We start from the raw sequence: 19,931 nt of genomic DNA, 5'->3' as shown, positions 1-19,931 counted from the left end.
GCAAGGCAGGTGCTTATGCCGCTGAGCTAAATTCCCAGCCCCTAGCTAATACTCCTGTACAGATGAAAGCGAAGTTAAACACTTCCAACAAAGGCACAAGAAAAGTATTCCCATTCCAAAACTTACAAGGATTTGTACAAAGGTTCAGAGTGAACTCTTTGTACAAAGAGTACAAAGGATTAGGACTAAAACAAGTCCAAACAATCTGTGGCAAATTATATTGTGTGGTTCTACCCCTGTGGTACTTGTGGTGGTTTTAGCTCCCACCACTTCTCTTGGGCTTGCTCTGCTCAGTCTTTGCAGCTTTTCACAAATGATCAATGCTCCAGGCTTTTCCAAACTGCTGGGGTCTCCACTGTACCTTTGGCTTCACACTCGTAGCTTCACATATTGGCCTCTGAGAGGCACACTAGGCCTTTTGAAATTGGCTGGAAGTCTTTTTAAATTCAGCACTCTTGCATTTTTCATGCACCTAAAACCAGCACAATGTGGATGTTGCTGAGGTCTGCTGCCAGCTGGAGCGGTAGACAGGTTTTTCTCTCTCTTGGCTGTAAAGGTCAAGTTCTTGGGTCACTGAGCACTCTGAACCTGATTGTGAGGAACTGATTCTCTATGCTGCTACCATTCTGGAACATGGTACTCTGACGCTTTCTCCTCCAACCAAAGTCTTTCACTTTTGCAGTTTTGGGACTTCAAAGCATGGGGATCTGCTGCTTTCCATGATGCCCACAGGCTATCTTTTTATTTTTCTGTTCCTTCTCAGCAATCAAGGTCTCAGCTCTATTGTTATAGTTCACAACTTTCTGGCCAAACTCACATTTTAAATCATCCTGCTGGGCTCTTTGCTCTTGATTCATACCATAAATCTGGCAAAAAAAAAAAAAAAAAAAAAAAAAAAAAAAAAGCGCCCCCAACAATAGCCATGCCACTGCCTCAACATTAGACTGCCTTCAAATTTCTTCTGCCAGATTAATTAGTCAATCATCCTTCATGTCTTCATGTCTCTGGACATGAGCAAACTTTCTGCCAAGCCATAACATACATCATCTGGAGTCTACAACCAGTGCTGTCCTTCTTCCCAGCAGAAACCTATAAAACCTGGTCTTTACCAGCAGGGATTCTAAAGCCTTCTGTTCTCCTGAACTCTGAGCAGAACCTCCCATGCACAACAGCCTAAGCTGTTCCAGTTCTATACATTCAGACGCCATCTCTGAACTTTTTGGAACTCTTCCCACAAAGCATTCCCAAAGGCTCTTGAACCACATGGTCAGGTACAGTCACAGCAATGACCCCACTCCACTGATAACCAAATTCTGTTTTGGTTACTTTTTTCTCATTGCTGGGACAAAACACCTGGCATTCAAAACGAAGGATGTAAAGGTTTATTTAGCACACTGTTCTGGAGGTTTCAGTTCATAAAAAGCAGAACCCTGCTCTCTGCTGAGTCTGTCAGTTAAACTTTTAAACTTCTCAAGTTGACATAATGTATCAACCATAACACAGGCCTACCTCTATCTTTTGTGAGATTGGGGAAAGGGAAGATCCTGGTCACCCCTTTCCTTCCTGCCTGGATCCATTCCCACATGTGCAAGTTAATACCTTACTACCTTAGCAGGAGATTCCTTAGTCACTGTATCTGTAAAGAAATGTAGAGATAGGGTTGTGATTTTGTGGCCCTAAAGATTCCTTTTCTTGTATAGCAAGGCAAAGCTGGCTGTGGATAAGAAGTGGCCCAGTAAACTGAAAGCTCATGGACAGGTTTGTGTGTGGTTGCTTGGCCATAAAGAAATTGCTGGCTCTGATTATGAAATATGAACTGAAGCATCGAATCATATATATGCTTGGAAATAAAATCAAGACAATGGTATAGTAGATTTGAGGAACATAGCATGTGTCTTCTTCAAGTTTATGATACAACAATTAAAAGAGAAGTAAATTCAGGAAAAATGATGATTAAATAATAACCCACTACTACAGCAAAGAAATTCCCTTTTATCTCCAGTCTAAGTTGTCTTTTGTGTGGGGCATCTCTGATATGATGAAGAAAAGGGCAGAATCTCTTGAGGAAACAAAACCAGAGAAATAGTGAATAATTTCCTAGAGTGGAGTGGGAGGGGAAGTTATTAAGTTGTCAAAGTGAAGCCGAATCTGCCCATGTTTAGTTGATTCTTAAAACTAACTTGACCTCTAAGTAGATGCCAGTGAAGAAGACTAAAAGGACATTGAGGCCAAGAAAGAGAAGACTATACACACTCAGCCAATGACAGCATCCGAAAGCCTGCTGCTCTTTTAGGACCAAGAAAACAACAAAGAACCATTTTCATTTTAAAAAACAATTTTTTTTTTTCAATTTGGCACCTTGTACATATTTGCAAGGTGCAGTGTGAGACTTCAATACCTATATAACAATAAGCAATAATCAAATCAGGGTAATTAGAGTACCTCCCCTCCAACATTTAGCTCGTCTTTATGTTGAAACAAGAATCTTGCGCTTGAAACATGCAATAAATCGTTGCTCAGTTTAGTCACTCTACCATGCTATAGTAGAGTACATGTTCATTTGCTCTTTAAATAGCATTCATTAATTAATAAAAAATTTAATATCAAGCACACTGCTGAGCACAATGTAGTAAAAATATATTTGTATTGTTCTTGCTTTCGTGGACTAAGTTTAATAATAGAGATTGAAGGAGACTGAAGAGACGTACAAAGGAATAGAACAAGAAAGTAGCAGTGAAAATACGTGTGTCTGTGATATGGGGGTGGAGTAAAGGAAGGTGACCTTTTGTTTTCCTAATGACTGATGTGTTTTAATCCTATGTCGCTGAAAGTGATTTGAGAAAGAAAGCTTTATTTGAAGGATTCCAGTATGGAATCTTAATTTTGAACATATAGAAATTCAGGAGTGGCTAAAACTTGTTTAGATTATCACATACACCAAGTGTGCAAATAAAAGGAACAACTCAAATATTTATCAATACTCTGTCCCATGAAAAGAGACAGAAACATAGTCTTTGGTGGGCGAGGTCAAGTGCAGGCCAGTGGTTTAACAACTTCAAATAATAGTATGGCATCCAATTTCACTGACTTTGATTACCTTTTTCTGGATGTTTACTTGCCTTTACTAACTGATACTAAGTTGTTTTCCCCCTGTATTTATTGGAAAAGCAACATTTTCATTAAAGATTTGCAAATAAAATAATATGTTGAAATACAGGGATATTTTGAAATGGCTTAAGTATGGTACAGGTTAATGATTTTAGTTAAGCCTTCATCATTACTGTCATCAATTTCTACTTTTATAGTTCTGAATTGCTTAAAGATCATTAAACAGAGAATTTAGCACAGGCTTAAAAAAGAACTTGTGTGGTACAGTATAATTCTCTATTGGTAATATCAATGTAAGAAGATCAGCAGAAAAGGCATCTTAGTGAATTTTTATTTTGTACATTCTAATGGCAGTATTATCTTAACTTTAATGTACTATGTACTCTGTAGCATGTTGTTATGTTTCTGCTAAATAAACACTCTTTTCCATTGAAGGCAATCATTGTAGAGTTTCGGTTTTATCAGGCTTATCTTGATGATGCAAAATGAGGAACAGGGGATTTGGCAGTAGGCCAGGATACAAAAACAGGTTGCACTTACTGGGAGATGCCAAATTTACTCCTAGGATTTCTTGCAGTTTTTGGTTCTTTTTCAGCCTAAATAATTCTCTTTTTACTCAAATATATCTAGATAACACTCATAAAATCCCGTGTGTGTGTGTGTGTGTGTGTGTGTGTGTGTGTGTGTGTGTGTGCTGGTATCAAGGGAAAGGCACATCATAGTGTGAATGTGCATGTTACTATGTTCCAAAATTCAACTGCCAAAACAATCCATGCTTTCTTTTCACACCCACACATTTTTTTATGAGAGACAATGAGTGAGTAAGAGTAGGAATTTTGGGAAGAGATAGCTCTGGCCATGCCACACAGCAGCTATGTAAACTGTCCTGAATTAACACAAGAAACCCAAAGGTGCTTCCTTTTCCTAAGGCTGTGTAAGGGTTACAAAAATTAATACAGATGACATACTGAGAAAGCTGCCTGATAACAGGGCCATCCTGTGGAAGTGATCTCATGTATCATCATTAAGGACATTTATTACTGCCTATTGCATACCTAGATCATGCTGTCTTACAAACAATGAAACTCCGTGTGTTCACAGGCTGACTCCTCATCTCATGCGTCTCTTCCCTGATTTCCTCCACCTGTGCGTACTATTGTTGATCATTGTCCAAGTCAGGTGTCTTGGTTTCCTCCAAATACCCACCCCATCTTGTTCATTGAGGGTTTGGCCTTAACGTGTTCTGTACTTATCAAAAGCACCTCCCTCTCCTTCCCAACTGCCTCTCCCCACCCCAGGCTCACATTGATCCAGCTTGGACCACAGTAATATACTTTTGGTGTTTCTGTTTTGAACAGGATGTCCTCATGTTCCATTGTCCAGCGTGTTATCAGGCTGTTTGGAATCTTTGGGAAAAGTACAGCCCTGTCACTCACCTACTCAGAGATCTCCCTGTAGATCTCTCTTCTTTATAGAAAGCAGCACCTGCCTTTCCACATGTGACTTCCTAGGCATGTGTGGTTTGTTACCTACCTGCCTCCTCAGGCTTGCTCCTCAGTGACCTTTTGCCTTTATACCTCTGCTCCTTGTTACCTCCACTCATGTCTTTCACTGCTCCTAAAATTGTTGCCTTCTGCAAACAAACTGAGCACTTCTGTTTTTCTGTGTGCTGTGCTACCTCAGCTATCTGTGCCTTTGTGAACATCAACCATTGCCAAAGTGTATTTTGTAAATCCTCCCCACACCCACCAGCATCCTGCTCGTGTGGATACACTTTAAAGTGCAGCTGTGGCTGTGAAGTCTTCTCTTCCCTGACTTCAAAACATCTTCTACCTTGTGTTCCTCCCCATGTTTCTTTGGCAGTCAGGTTTTACAATCTGACTTTTTCTTATATTGTTTGTGGGACTCTGTGGTGGTTCAATTAATTAATATCTTTGACTTAGTGAGACAATAAGCCTGTGATTAAGTCAAGGAAATTGACTGCTTGAGAAATTTACATGATAGTAACTTTAGCTAGTATTATCATTTGCTCAACTTCAGGAGAAACATGCCTTTCTGTTGAACAAACAATTCAGTATTGCCAAACAAGGCCATTTGTTTTGCTTCTTTATGTTCACTGATGTGGGAAAATTTGGGCATTTGGCACCCTACTCTGTCGCAAATGTGCTAGGTTCTGAGATTATGTGGCTGTCCAAGATTGAGTCCTTCATTTAAGGAGCTTATAGTGCCTGTTGTCAAAAATATATATCCTGAAATGCAGCTTGGAAAGGAAAGAAAAATCGAGGCTCAGTTCAAACACAAATTAAACTGAAACGTCAGCAAAACAAATGGAAAGTCAACAGACACCTATTAGGGCTTGTGCCATACAGCCCTCACGAAAGGAAGTTTCATACTATGAGAGAGCAAGACTAATGGTGAACCAGGCAGGCGATAATGAAGGGAAGTAGATGGAGTTTACTTCCCACCTAGGACGTGAGAAGAATGCAGAGTATCTTCATGTAGAGGAAGAGGGTGAGCATGAAAAGCTATAATATTTTTCCTTGTTTTCAATTCATTTAACTAAATTTGTTTGCATAACTAATGGAAGATCACCATGTTGCATTGACTTCTGGATTTCTTCATTTATTCAATCAAGTTGAAGGCCCTAGAGTCATAGTTTGTTCAATGAGGGTAGCTGGGGCTGTTAGGTAGAACAGACTGTTATCTGTCAGATATATTAGATAAAGACTACATGTTAGCAATTGTGAGCATCATGCATTAGTCTCAATGATCTATCACCTGAAATTGAAGGGCAGTGGCCTTGATTGTTGTGTCTGTGAAGCAGATTCATTCTAATGGAAGCAGTTTAGCGTTCTGTTCTGAGCATATTTAGGGAAGAAACAGAAGCAGGATTGGGTAAAAGGAGAGATTAAGTTGAAGCTTCCAGGGACCTGGGAATCTTGTGCTGACCCAGAGTTCTCCTGCATTGGGTCCAAAGGCCTGAGCCAGTCCCTGACCACTGTCAGCCAAAGAAAGGGCTGGCAGCTGACCTTCCACAGGCAGTACCCTTGCAGCCCCCTGTGATGACAGAGCTCCCCAGTACAACTGTTAAGTAGTTTTAAAACAACTCATGGTGCTTAAAATAATCGTAGCCCACATAACTGAAAGGTTGAAAATTAAGTAAACTTTGGATGTGGCTTGTACCAGAGTTCACATCTGGCTGTTTATTTTTTGACTGTTGCTTTAGAAATGTCTGACTCTAATTTTGTGCTGATTTAACCCATTTCTTATTTAGACAAAAAAAAAAAAAAAAAAAGAAAAGAAAAGAAAAAAGAAAAAAACAGCTCACTACCAACTTTCATTTAATTTTATATGAACACATCCTGAAGTAGAAGAAAATCTATTTTTCAATGTGAAAATAAAATTTAAAAACTACTTTTGAAGTTATTTCTAAGTAAAACTGTGTCTAAAGCTAATGAAACAGAAATATACAACACTGTTAATATCGCACTTAGGATTCTAGGTTTTTTTGTTTTGTTTTGTTTTAGTATTTGATAGTTTCAACAACTAAAAATACCACCTTTATAAATAAAATGCTATATACATAGAATGATGTCTTTTATTCCCAAAGACTACAAATATACTAGAATGAAGCAAAAATAAAAATAAAAAAAGACATTCCATGGCAAATATTGCTGGTAAAGTTAGGATTGAAATGCAGGAATTGTCTGAGTACACATCTGCCGCAATGCTACAGACTAGTATTCTTGCAAAAAACAAGAAATAGGTTTAAGATTTCTGACCTCCAAGGTTCTTTTCTGGTAGAGGGATGTCAAGTGCATGGTAGGTTGTTTGGAAGAATTTCTGTTTTATACCCACAAGATGCCTGTACCAAACATGAGGCTTCCCTGTCATTTCGTTTAGCAGTAGTGGTAAGCTTTCTTAGCCTCAGTTGAAAGTAGTCAGACTAACTGGCAGAAGAAGGATTAGACTGGTTAATTACCAAGCTGACATCCTGTTCTCTGCACCACTTCGACTTTATTTTGCATAAAGGCAATGCCAGGATGGACACATATCTCTGTGATTTTCTGTAGAAGAGTTAAGGGGAAAGCAGGAAGGGCAAGTGATCACAAAAGCCACACAGACAGTGCTGGAAACAAGAGTGAGAGTGTGAGGGGTGAATGGACTTATTCCAGGGAACAGGACTGCCTGTGGCAGGCAGCAGTGCTTTGGTGGCCATCTGTGAAGGACGGCACTTGGAGGACAGCTTGCTGAAGCACCGAGTCCCCTGAGGTGTGTGAGGGCCATAATGAAATGTACACATGGAGGTGAATGGGGCCAGCGTAGTGAGCCACCGCCAGGCTCTTCCAAGTTGTAGGGCTTCTGGCTACCTTTGTTCTGGCCCTGAAGCTGGGCTCGTGCATCAGCACTGAGCCTTCTTCTGAAATGTGTGGCGAGCAAATGTGTGGTGTGAGGCACTCTGCATTCTAGAGGATCCCAGGTATGACATCAGCCTGACTCTCTCTAAGGACATGGGTCTTCTTCACAAAAGCATCCCGTCTATTTTCTTTTCTTATATCTGAATATTAAAGTGAAACTTAAACTTCAGAACCCCTCAACTGTGGGGTCCCTTTAAGGTCGCAGGGGTCCCAATGTAGACACACATGTTAGTTTCTTGCTGCTGTTAAACATAGAGGCTCAACACACCAAGTTCTTCTCCTACGGCCTGCAGTTAGAGGCTAATGGCACAGTGTTGGCAGCAGTATTCAGCTTCCTAGGACAGCGCGACAGTTCCCTTGTTTTTGCCAGTTTTTAGGGATTCCTTGTGTTCCTTGGGGTTGGGGTTCCTTTTCACTTTGTCCCTAACTTTTGCTTCCAACCCTACATTCCCTTCTCTCCACCTGATCACCCAATTTGCTTTTATAAGGATGCTTTTGACTTTCTTATGCCCAAATCCTGATAATCTATAATAATCTCATTTTTAAGTGCTTAATCACATCTTCGTGTTTTGCTTTTTGTCATGTAAGGTGTCTGTCTTGCATGGGTCCTAGGGACTAGGAAGTAAACTTCTGAAGGAGGCATTATTCAGCCGATCAGATATGATCGTAAGTTTTTATATAGTTTGTAGAAGTACAATATTTCATATGCAACTAGAGAAGAAGGCATTTATTTTCAACTCTTCTGACATACGTTACTAAGATAAATTTGGGCTGAAAATGTATTTGGTTTTGTACTTATGGGAGGTAAACATTTTGTTTTCAGTTACAATTATATTTTTTTTGAGGTGTTGCTGGGTACTTGTATGCTAATACACTCCACTTGGTACTGTACCAATGTCTTACTGCAATAAGAATGTATCTGTGCTTTCATTGTTGGATTGTTTGATCATTTTTTGGTGCCTAAACCTTGTAACCTGAGCAAGTACTTCTAGGATGAAATATGCAATATATTAACTAGTGCTAATTTACTATTATTTTTTTTGAAATTCTATATCATTTCTATCCTGTTTTGTGCTTTGCTTTTTTTGTTTTTTAAAGAACGTATCTGTGGTAGCTGCTACTTTAAATGTACAGATAATGGAGTAGAAATAGATCTCAAAACACAGGTAGCATGAAGCCAGTCTGTAGAAAATTACTATGACTATTAAAGACATTAATATTGTAAATGAAGAATTTGGATTTTCATTAATACCTGATCAAAATTATTATCAATAAAAGTAAATTTCAATGAAGAATACTAGAAGAGGGCCGGTGATTTAGCTCAGTGGCATAAGTGTCTGCCTAGCAAGGGTCAGGTTGTGAGTTTGATCCCCGGTACAAAAAAAAAAAAAAAAAAAAAAAAAAACCACCAAAAAACTAGAAGACAGACTAGGTTATCTTTTTTTCTAACTCTCTTTATACCATATAAATATTATCAAATTTTCATCCCATGGAGGAGAAACCTTTAAGGAATATGCAGGCAAAAATTATACAGAAAATAGTAATTTAAAGCCAGGCTAGGAAAGTCATAATAAAATTGCATCGTCACTGTTTTCTGTAATGTTTGGGGTGTTTGTTAGCTTCTAAAACTTACTTTATGTGTCCCTGTTTTGTGACTTTCTATGCATGAGTATAAACATTTGGAATAGTTTATAAATTACTGAAGCACAATGTTATTTTAGTATATTCCTTCTAATTAAGTAATACAGGAGCACTCCATGAAATAGAAACAACGGCATAAAAAACCAAATGTTTGCCTGTTGTTCTGATTTACAAATACGTCTAGTGACTGATCTTTCTGCCAGGGACATAAATCTGATCAGAAGTTAAAATACATGCACATGTGCATGCCTCACTGAATTGTGCTTTGCTTTATTGGGCCTTTTTCCCTCATTAATTGACGATTTGTGTCGATCCTATGTTTAACAGGACTATTAGAATGATGTTCCACCAACAAGTATTCACTTCACATCTCAGTGTCACAGGTTGGTAATTCTTATAGTAGGTCTTTTTCATTATTATCATATCTATGGTAGTAATTGGTGATCTTTGATCTTACTCGTATTATTTTGGCATGTCACGAAATACACTAACATAAGATGCAAACTTAATAAATACATCATGTGTCCTGTCTTACTTATCTGCTTTCTCCACTCCTGTCCCTTTCCTTGTGTCTCCCTATTTACTAAGATGTGACAATGTAAAAATGAGGCCAGTTAATAACCTTACAATGACCTTCTTGTGTTCAAATAAAAGGGAGAGTTACACGTCTCTCACTTTAAATCAAAGCTGGACGTGAGTCAGCTTCCTGAGAAGGGTGTGGTAAAACCCTAGACAGGCTGGAAGCTTAGCATTCTTGTGCCAAGCAGTTGCCAAGCTGTGAATGGAATGGAAGAGTTCCAGAGAAAAACTGAGGGCTACTCCAGTGAACACATGAAAAACAAGAAAGCAAAACAGTATTTTGCTGATACAGAAAAAAAAAATGTAGTGGGCTAGATGGAAGGTCATACCAGCCACAATGCTGCCTTCATCCAAACCTTAATCCAGAGAAAGGCTTTAAGTCTTCAGTTCTGTGAAGGGTGAGAGGTGAGAAGAAGAAAACTTTGAACCTAGGAAAAGCCAATTCATGAAACTTAAAAAAAGAAATCCTTTTCCTGACATCAGCATTCTTGATAAAGCAGCAGATGCTAACATAGAAGCCACAGGAAGTTGTTCAGAAACCAAGCTAAGATCATTGCTGAAGGTGGCTACGTTAAACAAACATGTTCAGTGCAGAAAAGCACCATTATATTGGGAGAAGATGCCGTCAAAGACTTGTCCTTATGTGGAAGTCAGCACCTGGCTTCATATCTTCAGGCATGAGTTACTCTTCTGTAGAGTCCAGTGCAGGAGGCCATTTTTAAGTTGAAGTCAGTTGTCATCTACCTTTACAGAGATTACAGGGCCCTTCATAATTACACTAAATCTCCTTAGCAGGCTGAATGACAGCACATCTGCTTACATGTTTTACTGAGTATTTTAAGCTTACTTTTGAGACTTACAGGTGATAAAAAAGGGTATTGCTTTCAAAATACTGCTGCTTATTGACAATTCACCATGTTAGATATCTAAGAGTGCTTATGGAAATAGATAAGATCAGTGTTAGTTTCACGCCTGCTGACATAACATCCATTCTACAGCCCATGGAACAGGAAGTAAATTTGACTTCCAAGTCTTTCATGGAACATGTTTCATAATGTTACAGGTGCTATAGATCATGATTTCTGTGATGATCTCAGCAGTGAAGGGGAAACCTTCTGGAAGAGATTAACAGTTCTATATGCATTGAGAAGATTCAGGATTCATAGAAGAATGCCAAGATATCAATGCTAACTGGAATTTGGAAGAAGTTGATTTAATCTTCATGGATGACTTTGAGGGGTTCAAGATGTTCATGGAGTAAGTCATTCCAGATATGGTAGAAGAAACAAGAGAGTTTGAATTATACATGACATTTGAAGTTATGGTTTAATTGTAATCTCAGAGTACTCTATGAGTCTAATGGGAGAGAAATTGCATCTTATGGATAAGAAAAGAAAGTGGTATATTGAGATGGAAGTTACTGATAGTGAAGATGCTGTGATTCTTCTTAAAATGACAATAAAAGAGTTAGAAGGTTACATAAAGATAGTAGTAGAATAAGATTGTAAAGATAGTAAAATATATTGATAAGATAGTAAAATAGTAAAAACAAGATTGACTCAAAATTTGAAAGAAGTTCTATGTGGATAAAATGCTACTGAATAACAATGCATTTTGTGGAGAAATCTTTCATCAAAGAAAAGTCAAAGAGAGTGGAAAGCTTCTGTCTTATTTTAAGAAATGTCCATAGCCACTCAGCCTTCAGCAGTAAATACCCTGGGTCAGAATCAGTCATTGTAAAGTCACGGCCCTCCACCAGCTATCAGGGACCTGGCCTAGATCCCCAATCTCCCAACCGAGTATATGGCAAAGACTTAAATAAATGAGATTAGTGGTATGATTTTAAGGCACTAGGAGGATCAAAACCTCTGCAGAGTTTGAGAGTCTGGAAACTAAAACAAGAAATGTCTCTGGGCAGCCTGTATTTATTTTTTTCAGTCAAGGAAGGGATTAGAGTGGAAAATGTAGGAAACTCAGCAGGATTTTAGGAGTGATTCAAAGACTTTTCCAAGTAGCAGGTAATGTTAATTTAAGAGAACTATCTTGACCTTGAGTATAATCTTGAGATGACTCACTAAGGCATAGATGATCTCATTTGGAAATCTCAAATGATTGGTACCAATAATCCCAATTCTTCCTTTTATCCCATAAGGAAATACGTAAAACCAATTACTATGAATTTGTGGTCCCAAATAACCAGAAAAATCTTTGAATTTAACAGAGGTTCACGTGATCATTAAACACCTTAATAACTGAATTATTTAAAATATTTATATTATGTTTTAGATATAATACTTCTTAGTGTATGCTGAGAAATCAAAAAACCATGTGACTGACTTTATTGTGATTTGCACTTCATTGCAGTGGTCTGGAACCAAACCAGGAATATCTCTGAGTTATGCCTATATTACTAAAACATCATTATATTTCTGCAAATGCTATTTCATGAGACGCATGTTTTGCACAACAAATTGGAAATAGCAAAGTTCTAGGAGATCAAATAGTACTGCCACAGATTAGATAAGCTCTTTTACTGAAGTGTGAATCTCTGTAATATTTTGAAACTTGTGATTTACCATTTATAAATCTTCACAGTGCATTAGAATCATAGTATGGTTCTTCTTAAAAATAAATGAATTTAAATGTAATCTAGAATATGGAATTTATAGAAGAGCCAATGTATTGTTAGACAAGTCTAGAAAGTCTAACTGTGAAGAACAAGAAATCAGGGACATACAGAAGAATGTAGATGGACTTTAAGAACAGGGTACAAGGCCAGAGGCTGAGCTGTGTGTACACACAGCAAAAGACTAACATCTCTCAAAATACTTTCTTCCTTCCTGGGTTCAAGATGGTGCCTGGAATTCACTCAGGATGACTTGAGATTGGATGAGAGAAAGAGCTGGCTTGTTTTATGTTAACAAAACTAACTGACATGTTGCCAGCAGCCAATAGGCAAAAGACAAGAGCACAGCCATCTCCAGGGTTGACCCACTATGAAAACACTGATGATGTCTCTGAAAGGAGGAAATCTACAAGGACCATGCACCACCGCGATTATGACTAAGAGTTCAGAAGAACTCTTTCACGGCTTTTTATTTGAAAAGGTTCATTAATTGAATAGATTTTGAAGGGGTACAAAGATTTACACAATAATCTGCTTTTGCTGGGATATAAATTCATGTATCATTAAAATCTAAAAGTCTCAAATGAAAGTATGTATGTGAAATTAAAAGTGACATCATTGCAGAGGTGTTACAAGCTTATAAAGGATATTTAAGGAGTTTTTAAATGAGAAGAAATATCCATAGAATAGCCTTTAAATAAAATCACTATTTGATTCATTCTCTTCAATGCTTTTAATGCAGAATTTACATTTTAAAAATTTTTTGGTTGTATCATAAAATTTTATACTTTGTAAGTTATGGGAAACAGTAAGTATTTTCATTGCCATTCTATCCTATTTATGAGCATTATCTTAATTGCTGGACAATATTCTATGTTGGAATAATGCTATATTTGGGTCTATATGCTGTGGCTACTTTTACAGTACTGGAAATAATCTTCTGTGCTACTTTTTAATGCATTGTTTTAGTATCGAGTGCTATCCCTAAAAACATAAACTGAAAGGAGATATATTTGATCTGGAGCCTCTTATTATTTGAATGCACTTGAGCAATTATTTCTCTTTACAATGTTTTAGAATGATCATCTGAAAGTTAAGGTAATACCTGCTGAGATGATTAGAGTGAGATTTTAATGATATATGTGTGAAACAAGGAGAAACCTGCCAGAACCTATGCTTGAAAATGCTTTTACTTTCCTAGAGTAAAAGCAAAGAATATTGTCTATAGGGTGTGAGCAGTTTGTGTGTCTTGCTTCATGCTGTCATGTCGTGTTTCCAGATATATAGACAAGTAATAGCAAAGAAGAGTAGACAAGATGATCTGGATTATGTTCTGCATGATAAAGAAAAATCATCCCTGGTTGTGGTGGTACATGTTTGTAATCCCAGCAATCTGGGAGGCTGAGACAGGAGGACTGAAGTTTTAACTCAGCCTGGACAATTTAGTGACTTAGTGAGACTCTATCTCAAAATTTAAAAATATCGATAAATAAAAAGAGAGTTGTGTGTTACTCAGTGTGAAGGATTTAGGTTCAATCTTTCATATTGGAGAGAAACAGACAGAGACAGAGACATAGAGAGAGACAGGAAGGAAAGAAGGAGTGAAAGAGGGAGGGAAGGGAGACAGAAAATGAAAAGAAAGAAAAGCTGCATGTATTAGGAATGTCAACCTCTCACTTGTGCGGTTGACAAAGACGTGCAGGTAGAAACTGTTTTAGCCCTGTGTCTCCAAACATCCAGCGTTTTCCTGTTGTTTGGGAAAGGCCTCGTGAAGTTTGAGAAGTACAAAGTCGATGTAGGTGGCACACTCAGAGTGGGGTTCCTCCTGGACCTGCAGTGCTCCCCAGTCAGAAGAGCCTCAGCTTTGCCTCTCACCTCAGTGGCATGGCCCTGGAGGACTGGTTAGGTACAGAGTGAAGAGGTAAAGATTTAGTGTCAGGATGCTGTTTGCTAAATGTCTGTTTATTACTTTTAGCTTTGTAACTCTGGAGCAAGTTCTGTAAACCATGGTTGTTCTCCCAAAAGGCCATGACTTCTTCTGGGTTTGTGTGAGGACTAATTGAGTTATTGCACACATATGTTCAAATACCATGCCTGACCTACAGTCAGAGAACCTTTCTGCACTGTTGATGGGAGTGTAGACGGTGCAATCACTGTGGAGATCTGTGTGGAGATTTTTCAAACAACTAGGATTTGACTTCCCATTTGACCCAGCTAATTTTCCCAGAAGAACTGAAAACATCATACCACAGTGATATACATGCATCCATGCTTATAGCAGCACGATTTGTAATAGCTAAATCTTGGAAACAACACGAAAGCCTATCAACCAAGGAACTGATAAAAAAAGATGTAGTATTTTTATACAATGAAGTACTAATCAGCCATAAAGAAGGATAATCTGAGGCTTTTATAGGTAAATAGATGCAACTTGAGACCATACTCAAAAGTGAAATAAATCAGACTCGCTTGTGTAAACATCGTACCATCTCCCTGGTGTGAGAAACTGAAATAGTGAGTAAGTCCTAACATATACAATAGATGTGAAACGGGAGGAAATTGTTCAAAAAGAAAAAGGAACTAGGACGGGTGAAAGGGGCAAGTAGGGAGAAGGCAGAAAATGCGAGTCAGTTATACATACTGTCTCTCTTACTTTGTTAACAGGGAAGGTCTGTGCTAACATCAACTGGAGAAATTATCATGCCCATAACACGTACCCTGAGCAGCTAGTTTAAATGTAATAACATGTAATGTATTAAGTAATGCTATTTCTATTATTTTGTTATGAAGCTTTGTTTTACTTTTCCATAAAATAGAGAATCAAATAAAATTTTTAAAAAAAGAAAAAGGAGAAACAAGCAAATAAAAAAGGTGGAGGAAGAGGGAGAAGAGGGAAACAGAATAAAAAATGAACTAAGATATGTTATATTTGTGTACCAATTCCACACAAGGTATGCAAAGTCATGTACTGCAAGCATGTACTAATAAAAAGTTTAACAATAAAATGACATTAAAATGGGGCTGGGGATTTCGCTCAGCGGCTAGGAGCCCGCCTTGCAAGCGCGTGGTCATGGGTTTGGTCCCTGGTACCAAAAAAAAAAAAAAAAAAAAAAAAAAAAAAAAAAAAAAAAATTAAAAAAAGCTTTTAGTAAGATTGATAATCTAAGGTACATCATAGTTGTAACTTCTGTGAGGTTAAACATATTAAAAACTTGTTTTTTCTCAAACTAAAGTGGAGTTTGTCCCCATATGGCTATTCAGGTCTCCACTTTTAAAGAGAACAACTGCCTGCTATCTTGCAATGGCATTTCCACCAATATATCACCAACATTTCAAAATATAATGTCCTGTTCAATCAAGACGCTTGAATATATCAGTAGTGCTTTGAGACAATGTTAATTTGATATTTACACATTTTTAAGTTAAGAAATTTTGTAGAGGGTCTCCTCATATAACTGAAAGGTAAGGAGATTCAGGCAAAGGCAAACCTCAAGAAAAATAGAAACAAAATTGTGATATCAGAAAGCAGTGCTTCACAAGGAACATTTAGTGAGAGGAAGGATCAGTAAATGGACATACCAGTCACTAGCTTATAGCCTGCTCTGACTCAGCACACCACAATGATTTTATTCTTATATTCCTGTCCAGTTTGCTTTTATTCTCATGTAAGATGTTTGACACTATCACAAAACAAAAGGAAATATACTTCTGTCTAAGCAGATATGTTTGTAATTGTATTTTTAGGTGGAAATTTTCAAGTATAGTGTGTAGTGAAGATTTAGTGTGTAAACACATACACACTGACACAGAGTATTTATCTTTGAGGAACACAACATTGCATCTTAGTGTAAATATTTATTTTCCTGTTCTAATTATGAATTATTATTGCTAATGCTGTAATTTTCTTAAAGACTTTTCTTTTTTTTTCAGAACAGAACAATGTAAGCAACACAGTATTTCACTACAAGACAACTTGACACTGACAGTAGCTACCATAATGTCTCTTTCTTCGAAGTAGTTGAGTATACCTCCACATACAATAGTGTCAAACATAACAAAATATTATAAAACCATTCAAGAGAATGAAAGTATTACAGGACATTCAGAACCAAATAGCCAAAAACGAACAATGGCTACTATATTATCTCATTTTCCATAAAAAATTTATTTATATTACCACACATATTAAAATCCAATAAGATACAACATGATAGAACTAATGGAAACAGAAGAACAAAAGCATGGTATGACTTCAAAGCAAGATAATATTAAATTAGGAGTGACTATCATAATGTCTTGTTAATAGCTGTTCATACCATCACAGAAAATGAAATCAAGCAAAACAGAATAAAACCTTTCCAACTCATGAGTGAATACATTATAACGCTTCAAACCAATGTAATGGGGAATAGTGATTACATAAAATCTTATGTGCTCTTACCATTTCTTATACTAAGGAGATTATACAGTATTTATACATATGAATTTGATTTATTTTACTTATGAATATGATCTCAAGTTGTGTCCATTTATTTATAAATATCTCAATGTGATCGTTCTTTATAGCTGAGTAATACTCCATTGTATAAAAATACCACACCTTTTTTTATCCATTCTACAGCTGATGGACACGAAGGGTGTTTTCAAGATCTGGCTATTACAAATTGTGCTGCTATAAACACGGGTGCACATATATCACTGTGGTATGATGTTTGGAGTACTTCTGGGAATATGCATAGAAGAGGAATAACTGGGTCAAATGAGACTTCCAATCCAGGTTTTTGAGGAATTGCCAGACTGACCTCCACAGTGGTTGCACTAGTCTACATTCCCACCCACAGTGCAGGAGAGTTCTTTTTTCTCCACAGCCTCTCCAGCATTTGTAATTGATCCTGGCCATTCTTTCTGGAGTGAGATGGAATCTCAGTGTTGTTTTAATGTGCATTTCTCTAATGACGATGTTCATCTGATGATGAACATTTTTTCATGTACTTAGTTGCCATTTGTATTTCTTCATCTGAGACTGTGCATTCATATCAGATGCCCATTTTGGGGTTGGGTCTTTGAATTTTGGGGGTCTGATTTTTAAAAATTCTTTATATGTTTTAGACAGAAGTCCTTTGTCACTAAGATTTTTTCCCAGTGTATGGGTTTTCTTTTCACTATGCTGGAGATTTCTTTTGACATGCAGAAACTTTTTAATAAGAATGATCTCAGTTATTGATTCTGGGAAGTATTTCCCATGTGGTTTGACTCCTGTTCATAAATTCTCAGCCTATCCTTATGTCTTCAAAATTTTTACCTAATTTGTCTTTCAACATGTTTAGTGTTTCTGTTTTAATATTTGATCTTTGATCCATTTAGACTTAGTTTAGTACATGGTGATAGGCATCATTCTAGCTTTAGTTTTTGGCATATGGAGAGCCAGTTTTTCCAGCATCATTTATTAAAGAGACTGTTGTTCTTTCAGTGAACATGTTTGGCCTCTTTATCAAAGATAAGGTGGTTGAGTGTGTTTGTAGTTGTGTTTGTATCTTCTAATTTATTCCATTGATCTTCAGATCTGTTTTTATTCCATACCATGCTGATTTTACTACAGTAGCTTTTAGTATAACTTCACATCAGGGATTGTGATGCCTCCTGCCTTGTCTTTGGTGCTTAGAATTGCCTTTCCTATTCTAGGTCTCTTCTGCTTCCAGATGAATTTTGAGTGATTTCTCTTTGTACAGACTTTTCTTACTATGGTGGTTATATCTGGGTTGTTTCCTAACCCACAAAAGAATAAGATGAATGGTACTGCCAGGTGATATTCAGGGAAAAACAGACTTACAACAATATTACAAGGAATATTCATGCACCCTATTCACTGAGTTTGGCACCACACAACTTCTGGGTCTTCCCCAAATTAAAAATGAACATAAGAGATGAACATTTGAATAATTCAGTGTATCGAGGCAGCTCTGATGGTATACCTAAGGCACTCAAGAAAAGGCAAGTTCAGAACTGCTTCACAAAGTGATAAGAATTGGATAAGTGTGTTCAAAGCAAGAGGAATGTTTTAAAGGTGCAGAGAGCAATATGGCTTTTAATGTAGTAATGGCAATAAGGTTGTCAATCTAATACATTTAAAACATTAAACACAAAACATGGATATATATATATTAAGGGAACAACTTTGTTTTGTTTTTTTTTTTTGAAAATATCAGGAGCTCTAAGAAACAAGCTAAACATCTGGCTGTACCAAAAGCAAAACACAAATAAAAATAACACTTGAAAAACACTTTTTAACCTTAGAGAAAAATGTTTTAAAATATGAAGTTATCCCTTTTATCTTTAGAGTAAAACAAGTTTATAAATCATAACACAAGTTGTTTAACTGCCATAATTTTAATTAAAACATTGAAAGACCAAAAGATATTCAACTTCTACTCTCATCATTTATAAATAATATGCTCAAATGTTGCTGGAAATAAGCATCTGATACATCTAAAAGTAAATCTTTTAATGAGTAAGTGCAGAGTCTAACAGAACATAGTATCTCTTGTATACAGTCCGATCTTACCACATACAAATGCATACAAATACCAAGTAAGAATAATAAAATCAAAATCTTTCTGCACAGTAATAGGTTTACAAAGCAAAAGAAATTCAGACATGGAAAATTTATTCCCAGAGCTCTTTTGTCTTGCATTATCAAAATAAAGTAACTTAGAGCATGTCTGAAGAAGGCACCAAGATCCTTCCCATCCTCCCAAATGATGCTAGTACTCATCCTTTTGATATGACTTCAACATTATTAAGAGTCAACATTCTGGGGTGAGTGCCATAGCACACACCTGTAATTGCAGCTACTTGGGAGTCTGAGGCAGGAGGATCACAAATTCAAGGCTGGCCGAGATAATTTGATGAGTCTCAAAAATAAAAAGTGAGCGATGTGGTTCAGCATACAAGGCTTGCCTAGTATGTGCAAAGCTCTGAGTTCATCCCCACAAAAAGGATTAACCTTTAAATACCTGAAAATATTCAAGAAAGTACCAGTCCTAGGTAAAATACCGAGGTGCTATATATTCTCTGCCCTCCCAAATCCTTGTAGCCTGGCTTACCAATCAGAGGCCCCCCCATATTCACTAGGCATTAAACTGAGATAGTCACTTACAAGGAAGTCTTAATGTTTTTAGTGCTTCCTAACTTTTAAAAATTTAAATAATTATAAACACATCTCAAAAGCTAATTTTACAGCCTAATATTCAAAATCTAAACAGTTTATCACTTCCCACCTTTCTCAGTCAGGGAACCTCTGAGAGAACCCTCATAGTGAATGTGAGCATTAAGTTAAAACTGCAGAGAAATACAGAATTGTGAGACAAGAGTGAAGTTTTCTTTCAGAAAAAAACAGGAAATTCTACTTAATTTGGCTTTGCATTTCTTCCAGGTAGCCTTGAGATTTCTGAATTCCTCATTCCCCTTGTTTGTTTCTTTGTTGCTTTCAGATAAGGCATTGCTAGGTAATTCAGGTTGGCCTTAAACTTAGTGATACTTTGGCTGTATTCTCGGTTTTC

The 19,931-nt window shown here is 37.1% G+C and overlaps 1 protein-coding gene and 1 pseudogene across 1 annotated transcript in view; one reads left to right on the top strand and one right to left on the bottom strand.

The window, feature by feature from the left end:
- LOC106028784 (uncharacterized) overlaps positions 1-1,208 on the bottom strand; it is a 208,886-nt pseudogene extending 207,678 nt beyond the window's left edge.
- Positions 1-19,931, top strand: part of Znf804b (zinc finger protein 804B) — a 516,344-nt gene that overhangs the window by 290,310 nt on the left and 206,103 nt on the right. The gene's annotated exons all lie outside the window — the stretch shown is intronic.

The sequence above is a fragment of the Cavia porcellus genome, unplaced genomic scaffold (assembly GCF_034190915.1).
Source record: "Cavia porcellus strain 051 isolate PalLab524CR breed Dunkin Hartley unplaced genomic scaffold, mCavPor4.1 scaffold_2, whole genome shotgun sequence".
NCBI classification, from domain to species: Eukaryota; Metazoa; Chordata; class Mammalia; order Rodentia; family Caviidae; genus Cavia; species Cavia porcellus.
This window is presented reverse-complemented; position numbering and strand designations above follow the sequence as displayed.